The sequence below is a fragment of the Dermochelys coriacea genome, chromosome 11 (assembly GCF_009764565.3).
Source record: "Dermochelys coriacea isolate rDerCor1 chromosome 11, rDerCor1.pri.v4, whole genome shotgun sequence".
Classification (NCBI taxonomy): Eukaryota; Metazoa; Chordata; order Testudines; family Dermochelyidae; genus Dermochelys; species Dermochelys coriacea.
The window spans coordinates 42310898-42328079 of NC_050078.2; the positions used below are offsets into that span (position 1 = coordinate 42310898).

The window sequence follows — 17182 nt, forward strand, 5'->3', positions numbered from 1 at the left end:
TAAAACATTGTTTTTATTAAAGAAGTTTTATTAAATCATTTACTGTTGAGAATATATCTTCTCTTGTATATCTTTCCTTTAGTGGCTCACAAAAAAGTAGTTCTTCGTGTATTTCATTATTGAAACGGAATCTAGCAATTACCATAAGCTGAGATATGTTGGAAATATCTGTACTTTCATCCAACTGTATAGCAAACCTCCCGCACTGCGTAATTTGTTCTAATACTTGTTCCTTCAAATCTTCAGCAATGTTTTCTATGCGTCTTCCAACAGTATTTGCTGACAAAGGAATGGATTTTAGTTTGTCGCCATATTGCTTTCCGTGTATTATTTCATCCATTTTTTCTGTGGCAGGAAGAATAAGTGTTTCCCCAATGGTATGCGGCTTTTTGTCTTTCGCTATTAAGTAAGAAACCTCATAAGAGGCTTCTAAACATTTATCATTAAATTTAGTGAAATTTTGTAAAGTACTGGACTGAGTATCACATGACTTTAAACATTGCTGAAAATATTGTAGAGGTTTGTCTTCATGTTTTGGATGCTTAGTTTTTAAATGTCTTGCTAATCGTGATGGCTTCATACTATCATTAGCTAATATCCCAAGGCACAATATACACTTGGGGCGAGGTGCATCATTAACGATAGTGGATGTCAATCCATATTTCAAATAGTCTTCTTGATAATTTCGAATTTTTTTGGCCAACTTCTTGTCAGATCTGATAAGATCCTCATTGTTTTTAACCTCGTAATGTGGCTGATGAAGAGCTCGTACTAGGAGTAGGATACCAGGGTCTGTGATAATGTGGTGATATGCTTCGGTGGTCCGACCTTGTTTGATTGAAAACACGTCCTGGTACGCGGTTGATCATCTCAGTTACCTCCTTCTTCTGGTTCGGTGTCAGATCAGGGGATAACCTGATCTGCTCATGTAGGTTATTTCCCTGGATCGGGGCCTCTTGGGCCACCACACATGCCTCTCGCTGGTGCCAAGATTTCAAGAGGTTAATGTGATAAATCTATTCTTGTTCCGGCATCCTGGCTGCCACACCTTGTAGGTTACTTCCCCCACGGGTTCAACCACCTCATAGGGCCCCTGCCATTGGGCCAGAAGCTTGCTTTCTGCCGTGGGTATCAACACCATCACCCGATCCCCTGGTTGGAACTGTTGGACTTTTGCCTGGAGATTGTAATGGGTTCACTGGGCCTCCTGTGCCCGCACTACGTCCTCCATTGTGGTGAAAAAAACCCCACTTTTTTTTTTTAAACACCCTCCTTCTTCCGCCGTGCTGTGCACACCAGATCCCACCGCTAACACCAGTTTTGACAAAGTTCCTCCTCTACCTTGATGGGTCCTGTGCTTATTGGCAGATTTGCTCACCTCAGAGATTCACGGCAGCCCTCTGTTTGGCCACTTACGTGGCTCAAATCTGCTGTTTTACTCAGATAACCTCATCACCGGCCAGCATGGGGAAAAGGAAGGAGAACAATCCCCGCAGTCTCCGCTGATCCTCCATATGGGTCGGGGAACAGCCCAGACCTTCCCCTCTGGTGGAACCCACAGTCCAGGTCAACTCCTCCTGTGTCTGATCAGGAGTTAGGAGGTTTGGGGGGAACCTGGGCCTGTCCTCTACTTCGGGTTCCAGCCCAGGGCCCTGTGGACTGCAGTTGTTTAGAGTGCCTCCTGGAACAGCTGCACAACAGCTACAACTCCCTGGGCTACTTCCCCATGGCCTCCTCCCAACACCTTCTTTATCCTCTCCACAGGATCTTCCTCCGGTGTCTGAGAATGCTTGTACTCCTCAGTCCTCCAGTAGTATGCCTTCTCACTTTCAGCTCCCAGTGCTTCTTGCTCCCCAGCTTCTCACATGCATGCCACAAACTGAAGTGAAGTCCTTTTTAAACTCAGGTGCCCTGATTAGCTAGCCTGTCCTCATTGATTCTAGCAGTTTCTTCTTAATTGGCTCCAGGTGTCCTAATTAGCCTGCCAGCCTTAATTGGTTCCAGCAAGTTTCTGTTTGTTCTGGAACTGTCCCTGTTACCTTACCCAGGGAATAGGGGTCTACTTAATCTGGGACTAATATATCTGCCTTCTAACACTCTCCTGTAGCTATCTGGCCTGACCCTGTCACACTTGGTTTTCCCATGATTACTTACCTGCCAGTATCTTGCTCCCTACTTCAGCATTCTTATCTCTAATTACTAGGACCACCTCTCTTTTCAGGACCTTGTCTATTACGTTGTGTAGCTACCCATCCTCTTGGCTAGTTTGATTTGATGGAGCATGACACTGAATGATGGAAACTTTCTGGAACTCTGAAGTAAATCATAGCGTTATAATTGTTTCAAAACTGGTGCCCATTCTCTCTGGCTTTTGGCTGCCCTTCTTGAAACCGTCAAACCCACACCAACTCTGTGTACATCACTGGCATTCAGTACCCCATAATATAGCAGGATGTGTCCAGTTATTTGTGCTGATGTTACCCATCTCATTTCACATAGGCCTAGAATATCTAGTTTATATCTGTCCATTTCTTTTGTCACTTTGACCATTTTACCAAGCTCATATAGTGTCCGCACATTCAATATACCAGTTTTGATTATGAATTTATGAGAAAGCAAATTCATCAGTGGAGTAGCTTCCCTGTAGGTTTGGCCACTTCGTGACATCTTTCTTTTAGGTCTATTTGAGTTGACTTGAATTGAACTGAGCAGTACTGTAGGTTTCCATAATGACTTTGGGTTTTGTTTTGTTTTTTAATTTTTATTTTACAGGAGCAGGACATTAGCCCACTCCCAACCCAGTACCAGGAAGGCTGGTAGACTGCCTTTAGTCTGGCTCCTATCCGTTGACGTATCTGGCGTATCACCCTACCAGGAGTTGTGCATAGCTCTCATGGGGGCACACAAGCCTTCCCGCTACTTTGAGGCACAATATATAGAGAATACCTGCTTACATCAAGTTTGGATTTGTTAAAAATATGAATAAGACATGCTCTCTAGTAACTGTAAATTTCCATTTCTTAAGTCTCTGGTGGGAAGGGAGGAGGAAAAAAAAGATATCCTAATCTACATCCACAGAGTTTTGTGCAGCCCTCAAGAGTCAGAGAGAGGGCCATCAGTCTTGGTGTACACACTCTGAGGGTAATAGGAAAGATAACTGTGAGGAGAAATGGGAGCTTCTGGGGGACTCGAAAAAGATGCTAAATACAGAATTTAAATATGTATAAAGGAAAATATACAAGGCCTGATCTTTATCTCGTAGCAACTTTATCTACATTTAAGTCTGTTAACTTCAACTGAGAGCCTTCTGATTCATACCACTGCAAGATCAGATTGAGGCCCACTGTATGTTCACCGGGTGCTATTTCAACCCATCTACACATGACCATTCTGGTAACTCAGAGATCTACATTCTGGCATCATGTCCACACTGGGTCTAAGATAGACTTTACACCAAAGGAAGTTAATAGGCGGACCGTGGGCCAAATCCAGACTGCCAGACGCTTTTGAATGGACTGCAACATCTTTTTATTTACTTATTATTATCAGTATTATTGTTGTTTTTGTATTACTTTCTCTGGAGTCTAGACCTTGACAATATCTTGACCAAGAAATTTTGACCTTGACAAAAAATAATTGATTACCTCTGTTTTATACAGTTTACAGGAATGAGGTGCTTAAGTCAGCCTTCTCATGCATCATTCATGTGAATTCTCCTCTGAGGAAACACTACGTAAAGAGATACACACAGGCAACATGAGAGTGGGGAAGAAAGTGACCTTTAGGGGGAAAAAAAAGGAAGAATTTGCCCAAACCTGCAAGTTATTGTAATACTATTGTAATACTACTAAGCAGCAGCAAAAGAGACCAAAATTACCAGGGTACATTAATGCTGATATAGGCAGGTATGATTTATAAACAGAGCCATCTCTCGCCACCCAACACGCTCTGAATTTGGGGAGCCTATTTGGATTAAAGGCTTCTAATCTTTTAATCAGGTGTTAAATTCTTCAATTTTAGATTGTTTTCTCTTTCCTGCGTCAGGGATTGAGGTTGCTCTGTTGATGAGATGAGGCGTAGAAGCGGAGTAGAGAGCGGACAGGCAGTGGCCCAGCTCATAGCAATCTTCTCAGCCACACTTCCTGTAACTTGTTGACTGGACATAGGGGCCACTGCAACTCACTAGCTAATTTAGTGAGCGACTGTGGCAAAGAACTGAGGGAGCAGAGCACAGAGCTGTGAGAACAAGTACAGACATCAGGCAAGGCAGCTGGTTATTTTTCATTAGGTATGTTAGGACGGGGGAAGAGCTTTGATGTCTTGAGTGGTCTCAGGCTGGGATCTCTGCCAGCAGCCAGTTCCTTTCTCCTACTGGTGACTGCAGCATGATCCCCTCCCCACTCCTCTCAGAGGTATGTGTGGTTAGAGCAGAGAAGCAGGTAGAGCATGCTGATGTTGCCATGCTGCAAAAGGCAGCATGGAAAGGAGCCAATTCCTGGCAAAAGTTTCAGCCCAGGATTGGTGAGAACATCAAAGGCTCTACCCCCATCTCTGAACACCTGTTGAGAAGTGGCATATAAGGTCCTATCCTGCCAACACTTAATCACATCAATAATCTTTCGTAAAAGTAACCAAAGGGACTTATGATATGAGGAAAGATTATTAAGTTAGGCGTTTGTAAGATCAGGCCCTGTGATGGGGAGTTAATGGGTATGTCTACACTGCAATTAAAAACCTACAGCCATCCCATGCCAGCTGATTCAGACTCACAGGGCTCATGGGGCTGTTTAACTGCAGTATAGACATTCAGATTCAGGTTGCTCTGGGACCCTGGGTCTGCACAGCATTTTGCAGTGAGCCTCCCAACAGGGGTTGACAGAATTGTACTAGCAGGGCTCATACTAGCTCTCTAAAATAGCTGTATAGATAGTGCTTTGAAGTCGTGGCTTGAGCTCTGAAGTCGGGGGAGGGGAGGGAAGTGGGGCACAGTTCAGAGCCAAAACTCCCATCTGAGCCAGAACTTCAAAGCCTGAACTATAGAGCTATTTTTAAAGAGCTAGCATGAGTCCCACTACCCCAAGTAGGTTGACCCAGGCTGGGAGGTTCGATCCAGCTCAGTCCAAAATGCGGTATAGAAATACCTAAAGGGTTCCTGAGGAAGAGCAGACTCATTGCTTGTGCACCCCTTTAAGGGGAGACTATTTGGATTAAAGGTTTCTAATCTTTTAATCAGGTGTTAAATTCTACACAGTCTAGCACAAGGGATCTAAAACTGGGGGTTGAGACCCTTCGGGGGTCACAAGGTTCTTATATGCGGGGGTCGTGATCTGTCAGCCTCCACCCCAAACCCGGCTTTGCCTCCAGCATTTATAATGGCATTAAATATATTTTAAAGTGTTTTTAATTGATATGGAGGAGTCACACTCAGAGGCTTGCTATGTGAAAGGGGTCACCAGTCCAAAATTTGAGAATCACTGGTCTAGCAGGCTGTCTTTGTCTAGCACCCTTCACTAATGGTCCGTCTTCTAAGTGACTTGGCCCTCTGGCCAGGTCATGTTTTAATTCCATGCCTTCTAAGTCAAAAAAGTCTTCATACAAAAGAGGTTTTCTGCCACCTTTGGAGCAATCCCTTGGCCCAAAGTTTAGGCTCAGTCTTTAGCCTAAATAGTCCTTACATCAGGCTTGAACCTTTCCTTGTTTCTGGATGAGGAACACTGCCCCACTCTCTGCTCCAGGTTCTGGTCCAGGGACCCTGTATTGAGCAGCTAGGGCAGCTCCTTCAAACACGTTGCTATTTCCCTGGGCTACTTTCTACCCCTGAGCCCCTTGTGCTGCTTCCTTGAATCTTGTGCTTAACACAGCCTCTCTTTTGGTTTCTCCTTATGTCCTCCCAGCTCCTCCTTTCTCTCCAGGAATGCTGACCCCTCAGGACTGCCTCTCTGTGCCGTCTTCAGTCTGTCTTCCTCAGACCCTTCCCAGAGAAAGAAACTGTCAACCTCCTCTTTCCTGGGTCTCTCTATTTTGGGACCTTCTGTAGCTTTCACTACCTTCTTTTATTAAGTTGATCCAGCTCCTGCTCAATGAGATCAAACCACAAATTGAGCTTGATGAACCCTCCAGATGCAGCGAAGTGGGCTAATTGAGCTCTCAGACTCCTTTGTTCACCTGTGTGGGGTAAACAGCTAGGGTTGCCAATTTTGGTTGGCGGTATTCCTGGAGATTTTTATCACATGACAGTCTTGAATTCAAGATTAATCTTTAATTCCTGGGGCCTCCAGGCCAATCCTGGAGGGATGGTAACCCTATAGACAACCTAACACATCCCACACGCCATCAGTTGTGGGCTGTGTCCTTGAAGAAGAGAATGGGGCTGGAGAGAGGAAATTGCAGTTGGGACAATGTCTGACAGCCATCCCAGTATGCGTCCCATACATTTACTTCTCCCTGCCCCTTTTGCAGGCAAGGTGAACCAATGGAGGGGGAGGAGCCAGGAGAGAGCAGTCCCTGTAATCTTCCAAACACATAGATTGTGATTGTGCCTGGCTCTTACACAAAAGGGTGCTTAGGAAGGCTCCCTGCACTCTTTCCCTCCCACTCCCCTCTTGCACATCGATATAAGGGCCAGGGACAACCTAGTTCATGAAACTGGAAAAAAAACTAGTAAAAGCTAAGAAATTATATTTCAAAGCTTAAATTGCGTTGCCTATGCACCACATACGACTTGTTCCACGTGTTAGTGTTACCTTTCTGATGCCAGGCCATATTATTTAGAGCTCTGAGGTTGCCAGCTATCAAACTAAGGAGGGTCAGGATAATTAAGTGCTTAGATGGAGGACACTCAGAAAAACCTAGGAGCTGCAGAAAGGGATGATGAGGATTACGTTTTTCCCTCCAAGATGCTAAACCAATGCTCCAGCACAATGCTATAGTACAACGTGTTGAAAAGGTGCCATTTTTCATATGGGAAATTAGTTCTATTTGTGTTCAGTGTCTAAATTCGAGCTTGAACAACTATACATTGCCTACTACATATTTCCCACTCCTCTAAAATCAAATGGAGAAATTATCTTTAATCATGCAGAATGGCTGCTGCTTTCCATCCCAGAGATGGCTGCATTTCAGTACTAACTGAGCAAAAGTTCAATAGGATCCTTCTACACAAAAATGGCACATGACTATAAAGTATTAATACGATTTTAGAAAGTTAGATTCAGGCTGGCTGTGGTGTCATTCACAACTCATTAAACATACTGTACACTTGTAAATGCTGTTTCATAATAGCCATACATCTCTATGTGCACTGTATTTCTAGTGATTACAGAGCTACTTGGGTGATTAATGTCACTTGAACTTCAACTTTCTGCCTTTCAAGCTACCCAGAATCATACAACTACTATTCAAATATATGCAGTTTCTCTTATTATTTAATTACAGTAGATCATAACTGGAGAGGGACATCTGGTTCCATTTCAATGTCTGGAATTTTTTTCAGCCCACGGAATAAATTTCTTTGTATCAGGGTCAATGAAGTAATTAAAAATTGTCCCTTGGGAAGGAAATTTTATTGTTCTCATTTCTTTGATCCACCACCCGCTAAAATTCATGTGGTGATCAATTAGCTGGGGAAAAAAACAAGAACAAAGGAAGACAAAAAATATCAAGACACATGGCTAGTCTTTATATATTTCTACTCTACAACAGCAAGAGAGAGAGGTATCTCAAAAGGTTCATGGGCTCATCTCCACATCCAGTGCTTTCCCAATACTTCCCCAAAACTCATCTGAACCACTATCCTCTGAAAATTGGCTAACACTCATGAGATCAGACTTTTTTTTTAAATTTTGAAGTCTCCTGTGCATCCTGCTTTCAGCTATAGTAGAAATTCTGCAAGAATATAGCTTTTTCCATAATATTTTCTCATTCATCATTTTAAACAAAAACCCCAAAGTACAAAATTACATGAGAATTATAGCAAATGAACAAAGGGAGACTGGATGGCTTAGCAGGTTGGTGCCTGCATGTGAACCCTTCCATTCCTTGGTTGTGGGTTCAAATTTAGCTCCACTCACTATTGTGTCCCTTATTACAAGAGAGTTCCTTAAATCAAAGCATTAAGACTTGATACCAAGTTACATAAACCATGAAATTTTATATCACTTATTAAACTCTCAAAATCTTGCTCTATCTAGACTCATTGAACAAAATGGGTGTAATATCTCCTTTGGTTATTTGAAAGTCCTGCTGTGGAATCTGAATAAATATCTCCAAAATGGTAGTTAGCCATAACAAAAAGATGTTAACACCTGGCAGCTATTGATTGGTTTATGGCATGAGAAATGAGTTGGTCAGTTCAGGCCAGTTCCCAGTGGTCAGGTCTAGCACCACAAAACATACGATCACTACTGGCACTCAGCAAAGAGGACACTGAGCTGTGGGGAGAATTGAAGGGTCTAGGTAGGATGGTGAGCCCATGGGAAAGGACACGCAGAGGGGGGAAAGGAAGCTATTATCAGATTAAAGTTACTTTTCAATGTATAACGTAGGTTTAATATTTAATGTAATGCTGGCTAAATGAAACTTAAACATAGCAATCAGACACCATTTATTTCATTGTTAAAATGTACACAAGAGATTCAGTCTACAGCACTTATTTTTTAAATAATATGTCCCTTGTAACCAAGTTGAAACCATGTCTTTGTACCTTGCAGTCCTGAGTAATGAAATGCACATATGACATGAAGAACTTGTAAGAATTTCAAAAATGGAGCAATTATGGAAATATTTTATCCTTCTTTGGGTTCAGTCACTCACCTGATCCTGGAAGAGAGCTCCACTGAAAGCCTGGATGCTTGCAAATGCAAAATGTATTTCATACAGTTCATGAGGAGAGTCTGGGGAGTATTCTCAGTGTCAGAAGACAATCCAGTAAAAAGCACAAAGTCTACAATAAAGAAAACAGGTCAGAGGCTTTGTTGAAGTCCACAGATTTTTTTTAATTTTTATTAATTTAAAATTAATAATAATAATAATTTCCAGTTCTCTCGCACCTTTTATTGAGACATCAAAGAAATCTTTACAAACATTAAATCTCACAACATCACCATGAGGTAATTATAACTACTTTATAGATAGATAAATAGAAGCACCTCAGAGGCAAAGCATTGGGAATATAACTCAGGAATCCTAACATGTAGTCCTTGCACTAACCAGCAGACCACTCTTCCCCCAATAGCTGTTTCAAAAATATAATACGGAAATGCTAATGATTAGGACCTATGCCACAGCTCATTGAAGTCAATAGAGGACTTCCACTGGCTTTGAATCAGGACCTATATGAATAAACTTGTAGTATTTTATTACAAAATTAAAAATAAAATTAGGATTAATAGTTTCCGTTCAAAGAAAAATATGAACACTTAACATTTAATGGGTGTAAGGGATGTAACTCTACTGTACATGTCTGGGGTGCCTGAATCAAAAACCTGGATCCAAACACAACATAACTTTGTGGTGTTCAAAAGCCTGGACCAGATTTGAATTTTGCAGCTTGCGCCCATCGCTAGTATATTATTCATAAAGATTTGTTTTTATTTCTCTCCATTCTTTTTCACAACTAAGCCATTTGATCCAGAAAGTATTTTAAAAAAAAATCATCTCACTGACTCGCTCTGAAACTCACTACAGAGTGTAACACCTGCGCTTTCATATAAAAATGTCCATGAAATCATTTTTTTAAAAATTTATAGAGGTTTTGGTCTAATTATCCATATGTCCCAGAAGCCCTCTTTATAGCAATTCCTATTGTTTGCCATGATCATTACTGATCAGGGTAGAAGTGACCAACTGCAGGCTTTCTTGCTTCTGAACTGTGCCAGCAAGCCACTTACGACTCCAGCAGATTTTTTTAGTTCAATGAGAATTTAATAATCTGTTTTTTTCTTTGAGAATTTCCCTTCCCAAAAAAGGGTCATTGCTCAACATGAGGAACAAATTGCTGCCCTCACAAGAGATGGCAGAAGTGAACTGTGCTTCTCAGAAGCAGAGAATCATCTGACAAACTGCAGCACCAGATCACAAAAATCACTGGTTTCTTTTCCTTCCCATTAAAATGCGGTACACTCGCATACTGTAATGAGTTCTCATGGATTCTAGAGCAGAACAATGGACTTTCATTTGAAAAAGAAATGCTGTCATTTGTTATAAATATTCTGAGTCTCCCAAGCATTTTTCCAGAATTTGTACAGATAGATATTTGACACATAGGACATCATTTCTTTAAGTGGTGTGATCTTAGAGTCAAATCCTGCCCGGTGATGTGGGGATGTGTTAGGCAAGGAAAAGGGCATTCAGCAGTAAATGCCGGCTCAGAGCACCACAGACCTAATGAGACATGGTCTGTCAGCTAGGGTGCAATTAGGCTTCCTAGCCAGCTAGCCATTATGGCTGCTGTCAGCAGTATGGGGAGGGCACACTGCTTCTTTCCAAAAGAACAACATTCACCGGCCTATTCCACAGGTCCTCCTGTAGTATCCTGCCCTGCGCTGACAGGATAGCTCCAGAAACATGCCCAGGGCCACTCTCCTCCTCTGCTCCCATCTGGTAAGGGTAGGGTTGGACCCTAAATATAGATTTAGGGTTGTTTCTAACTACTCTCACATGATGCAAAAAGGAAATGTTCATATTATGTTCCGCAAATGGGATCATGTTAAGCAACAAGCAAATTAGCAAAATACTCTGGAGAACCTGGACAGGCTGACACAATAATATTTTATGTCAGGGATGTCTATTATTCTGTAATAGTACTGAACAAATTATATTAAAATTTCTAATTAAGAAACTGATGGCTGAAGAGAAACAATGATATTTTACAGAAAAAACAACTGAACGTAAATGACAGTAACATGCACCCCTTGCTATGAAGCAACACTAGGTGACAACCTGGTATATTTTTTTGTTCATTTCTATCTCTATGAAATCTTCTGGGATAGATATTGACTCTTTAAAATGTGACTTACATGGAAAACAAGGAAACTCTCTTCCCAGAGAATTCACATCCTAAGCACGGCAGGTGATGACAGTTGAACATTAGAGGGATACGGGATGAAAAGACACAGAAATCATAGAAATGTAGGGCTGGAAGAGACCTTGAGAAGTCATCAAGTCGAGCCCACAGAGCTGAGGACCGTCCCTGACAGGTGTTTGTCCATCCCATTCTCAAAAGCCTCCAGGGATAAGGATTCCACATGAGCTACAGTAATATGATTGCATGGCTGCTTGTGTTAATCACACTTTGTATAAGCTTTACTTGGTTTATTCTAGTTAAGTAATGTGGTAAAGACAGCCTGTGCTGAAAAAGCAGCTCACAGCTAAGTAGTGGTGGTGAAGTGATGGAGAAGGGTAAGTCAGGTATGGTGTTGTAAAATAAGGAATGAACTCTACCATCACACTGATAGAAAGACTTTTATCTTCAACTACCTACTTCTGCTCTACACTTTTTGGCTAAATCCAGCAAACTGAGCCATGTGATGCTGTTTATAATGTGGATTGATGTTTGGTAATTGGGTTGAAAACACTAAAGTATTTCATTTAGGATTGATCTCATTAATCCCAAATCCAAAAATAGGGGTTGGGCAACATTTTCATCTTATTTCTTAAGAAATAACAGTCTTCTTTGGGCTCAGGACGAGCGACACTTCTTCACTATTACTGAGAGGAAATGTCAGTAAAAGGTAGAGCTTTAAATTAGAGACACTTATATTGAATGTGTATGTTATAGGAATATGTACTTATACAAACTCAGCACAGGTATTGAGGGAGTCATAATTCAGTTTTGGTGCTTAAGTGTCATTGGCTATTTGGGAGATATTCATGTCCCCCAACATTCATTGGATAGGAGTGCAAAAATGGGCAAATCTGAATTATATTAATATTAGAGAGACAGCCCTGTTGTCCAAAAGTAGATCTGGTTAACACTGAGTGATAGGAAAGACCAATCAAAGGCAGGTGGAAAGCCCAAAGAGAGAGAATTTGCTAATACAGATGGATAGGACTAACAAGAGACTGCCCTAGAAACTCAATAAGAGATGGAGAAGATGGGACATACTTTAACTTACCATTGGCTGCAGTTTCACCCTGTGGTGGTATGTAATTAAAACAACATGAAACCTGGTTATCTAACTATTTTAGGTAAAACAGCTATTATTATTTAGTACTCAGACTGTCTGCCAATGTAATAAGACTACTTATCTGGACATTAGTCTGGGTATTCTTAGATGGCATGCAGGAGGATTGCCCATGTAGTTGCCAGCCTCTGCACTGGAATTGGGTTGCTAGTGGGAGATAAAGAAGATTTATTTACACAAGAAAAAATTGCAGCATTAAATAAATGATCACTGAGCTCCAGGGTGTTGGTGAAAGGAAGAAGGAACAGTGACTTCACTGAAAGGGGCTTTTAGGCAAGGGCATGTTAGTGTACTACACATGTCACACTGCCTGCATGCATAACTGTTTGCTAAATCCCAGGCTCAGTTGAGATGTAGCCAATGGAAATTGACCTTTTCCACATGCCAGGGATAGCGCCTATCATTAGTGACAGCATCATACTCCTCTATTGCTCTCTGGCATTATTTTAATGGATTTTATAATGTGTTAAAGATCATATCACAGAACTTGCAAATCCAGACTAAATAAATAATACCAAGAAGAATGAAAATCAGGCCTTCACATACATAGACAAATATCAGGAGTAGTGCACATCCCTAAAACAAAGGATACACATTCTAAAATCCCTGGGTAGATAATAGAAAGTCATAATGCAGATGCCCAACAAAGGATGAAAGGTTGTAAATATATCTACCACAGCAGTCAGCTAAAAACAGCACTTTCTATGGATTCATACATGGAACATACCTGACTGTAGACAGTGCCCCACTCAACAGCATGACGGCAGAAAGGCATGTGCCATGTGTTCCATGGAACTGTACACTTTTTCCGTAAGATATTTTATTACCATTATATTTAACTACACCTGCTGTGTTAGTGATCAGTCTTTGTGCCTTGACACTTAATTGGAGAGGGTGGGGACTAGTTTGTGGCTCTAAGAGCTGTCCATGGTAAAGTGAGGTGAAAGAGGCTATGCACTGGTATCAGCTCTCAGAGTCACTGTGCCTGAAGCAGAAAGAACGTCTCAAGCATTGGGAGAATAAACACACCAGCAACAGACTTCAGTAACGCACATATTGCACTCCCTCCAATGCCAGCCCAACACCAATGAGTGGTGAAGAATGCAAGAAAAGAATTTCTTTTTGATGCAAGAAATAGCTACAAAATGCTGTACATTAAACCATTGCTTCATCACAATGAGGTTCTACAACACCAACTGTGAAATACTCAAATGTTCTTTTTAAAATCAGAACTGATGAAAAACAGCAGAGTGAAGATTCTGTTGTTGTTGTCACCTGGACCATGCTGCTTTCAGGAATTGGCGTGATAGTTTTTAAGTTGTGCCAGACTTTCTCCAAACAATAAGGAACATCTGTGACAAACAGGATGGTCAGATTTGTTCTTTCAGACTCTGCCTTGCCAGTCTCAATCCAACTAGTTACATATTTACAGAAATAAAACATTTTTAAAATTGTAAGGAGCAATTAAATAAATAAAAATAATGTCAGCTATCAAGAATTTACACTGATAGCATGAATAACTTCTATTGCTGAAAACCCTGCTCTCACAGCTGAGGGCAGAACTTGGCCAAGAGGGATTTACTTACTCTCCTCTGGTTTAACATGTTCAACTTCATATATTGGTAGTGAGTTATGTCTGGAAACCACAAAGTGTGACACACTCTTAACTCTCAATGGGTTTTAACAATGCTCAGCACTGTTCAGGATTGGGCATGCAATTTGCTGCACTGCCTTACTTTGTTGCTAGTTCTTTTATATCAGCACTTCCTACTCAATAGTCCAGATGGTTTTTGCTTGAGTGATTACCCCTCCCACACAACTGCTGCTGAACACCTGGAGGGATGTAACCTAAAAGTTGAGAACCACTATCTCAACTATTGCAGACAATCTGCAGGGATTTTAATCTAAGCACTGCTCTGGTAGCTGCAGTATTAGTTACGTAGTCCTGCTGAATTAGCAGCTTTCCTGCCACATCAGTGCACTGGATTTTCCAGAATTAAATCCTCAAATAAGACATTAACACAGTTTTAAAAGTCTATTACCATTCAGATTACTTTGAAACCTGCCAACAACCAGTCCACTACAAACCAAAGCAAAGGTACCAACAGGATACAATACAATTTTCACATCCTATTAGCTGTGAAAACTGGTTTCAAATTCAAATAAAAATGGAGCTGTCTGTGTTGGCTCACTTTCAACCAGCTATAAAGCTGGCAGACAATGTCATCAACCAGCACAACTGTGTAACTCAATACATCTTTTCTGTTGTCTTTGCTATCAACATATAGCTTTGAGTCAAGCAATATTTGTGACTGCACATTTGCATTACAGATAAAATGTGCTCTCGTTTTATTTATTTGCAGAAAACCTAAGTAGGACAAAGCCAGACCTGGTATAAGAAGGGGCAAGTCAATGGAATTGCATTCCTGGCTCCAGGTATAAGGTTGGCTCAAAGTTCTTATTTCATTTTAACTTACTAACAGAAATCCAGTTCTAATATTAACTTACAGTAGAAATCACCTGGTGACAAATAATTCTCTTCTTGTTGACTCCATGAAGAGTCCTCTGGCTGTGAATTATGCCCAGCTGTGGTAAATAATCCTAATAAATATCAGAGAAAGTTGTAAATAATGTGTGGCCACAGGGCATATTTAACCAAAGGGACAATGAAGCATGGCATTATGGTTACAAAGTTTAGTATGGGGGTGAACATTCAAGTCAGCATGAAAAAATGTAACCATGCAACTCCTATTAAAGTGTCTGTGTGTATAATTTATAGACAGTGAATCCAAAAATGTTTTACACAATTAAATGATACAGAATACCAAAAGAGTCATGTATAAATTAGAGAATATACTCGCAAAATATCCTATCATGGCGAATTCAAGCCTATGCCTTGTACAGTATATATACAGATATGCCTACATGTTTGAGTATATCTGGGGCTGAATGCATCCCTGTATTCACATGGTACCCAATATTGTAATAATCTTTGTACAAAATATGCCTTGTGAGGTATTATTTGAAAATTAATAACTTACCAGTCAATAATATCATGATAAAATGTGTGTTGCAACACTGCATGTAAAGTTATAAATATAAGATGAAATTAGGTCTGAAATACGGTTATCAAACAAGTCTGGATAAACCAGTTTCTCAAAGACAAAGGAAAAGCCAGCTGTAATCAAAGGTGATGGGCAATCACCAATCAAGCAGCTATTCTTTTGGCAAGAAGGCGGCAGGAACAAACAGATATGCATCTTAGCAAACACAAGCATGAAACCACTTTCACCATGAGGTTGCATGACTACAAACTCACAACGGGAATCTAGGGGTATCCCTCAGCAACCACACACCACACAACAGAACCACTAACCCAGGAACCTATCCTTGCAACAAAGCACGTTGCCAACTCTGTCCACATATCTATTCAGGGGACACTATTATAGGGCCTAATCACATCAGCCGCACTATCAGAGGCTCGTTCACCTGCACATCTACCAATGTGATATATGCCATCATGTGCCAGCAATGCCCCTCTGCCATGTACATTGGTCAAACTGGACAGTCTCTACGTAAAAGAATAAATGGACACAAATCAGATGTCAAGAATTATAACATTCAAAAACCAGTTGGAGAACACTTCACTTGAAGTGTCACTCGATTACTGACTTAAAAGTTGCAATTCTTCAACAAAAAAACTTCAAAAATAGACTCCAGCGAGAGACTGCTAAACTTGGAATTAATTTGAAAACTGGATATAATTAACTTATGCTTGAATAGAGACTGGGAATGGATGGGTCATTACACAAAGTAAAACTATTTCCCCATGTTTTTTCCCCCCACCCCACCCTGTTCCTCAGACATTCTTGTCAACTGCTGGAAATGGCCCACCTTGATTATCACTACAAAAGGTCCCCTGCCCCTCTCCTGCTGGTAATAGCTCACCTTACCCGATTATTCTCCTTATAGTGTGTATGGTAACACCCATTGTTTCATGTTCTTTGTGTATATAAATCTCCCCACTGTATTTTCCACTGAATGCATCCGATGAAGTGAGCTGTAGCTCACAAAAGCTTATGCTCAAATAAATTTGTTAGTCTCTAAGATGCCACAAGTACTCCTTTTCTTTTTGCAAAAACAGACTAACACGGCTGCTACTCTGAAACCTCAGGAAAATGCATTTCAGAGGGTGACAACTTCAAAAGTGAGGAGAAAACACTCCAAGTTCTCTCCCCTTATCCATCTCTTGCTCTTTTTCACCTAAGAAAACAAAAGAAACAGCTGTTCGACTTTGGGAGCAGATGTTAGCCTCAGAATTTGGTCAGTAATGTTCCTGGAAACATAGAGTAAGGGACTTCACTTGAACCGAGTCTAGTTTGTTAAGTTTTAGTACTAGTGTTTTATCTTTATTTGTCTTGTAACCATTTCTGACTTTAATGCTTTATACTAGTACTCACTTAAAATCTATCTTCTGGTATTTAAATAAACTTGTTTTATTCTTTAATCAAAACTAATCTGGTGTTGTGAACTGTGGGGGTAACAGACTGTTTTATATTGATTCCCTTAGAGGGGCAATGGCCCTAAAATATCTGAAGTGACCAAGAGAGGGCTGGACAGTGCAGAACATGTTTGGGGGTGGTGTTGCGGGGGGAATTTGAGACTTGGAGTGTGTTGGCGTCACCCTGCAAATAGCAACCATGGCTGCTAGAAGCCAGTGTGTGGCTGGTGTTTGCTGCTGGGGTTAGAATTGCTGGACCAGGGCTGTGGCTATACACAGACACTCTGGGTGTGACCTGCATGATGGCAGGGTGTTTGTGAGCAGCCCAGGTGGGAGCTACAGCAGCAAAGCATTGTGAGGCACCCCAGGTTGCAGGGCAAGGGTGACAGCCCCTGACTGGTCTGGACTGCACCCCAGAATGTCATAATACCCACACACACAGAGGCCCAAATTGTGGCATTTAGCTATTAACCCCACTAGGGGCATTGGGAGCACCATT

The 17182-nt window shown here is 41.2% G+C and overlaps 1 pseudogene; it reads right to left on the reverse strand.

Annotated features, from left to right (window-relative positions):
- Window positions 1-17182, reverse strand: part of LOC119863514 — a 224216-nt pseudogene that overhangs the window by 146626 nt on the left and 60408 nt on the right.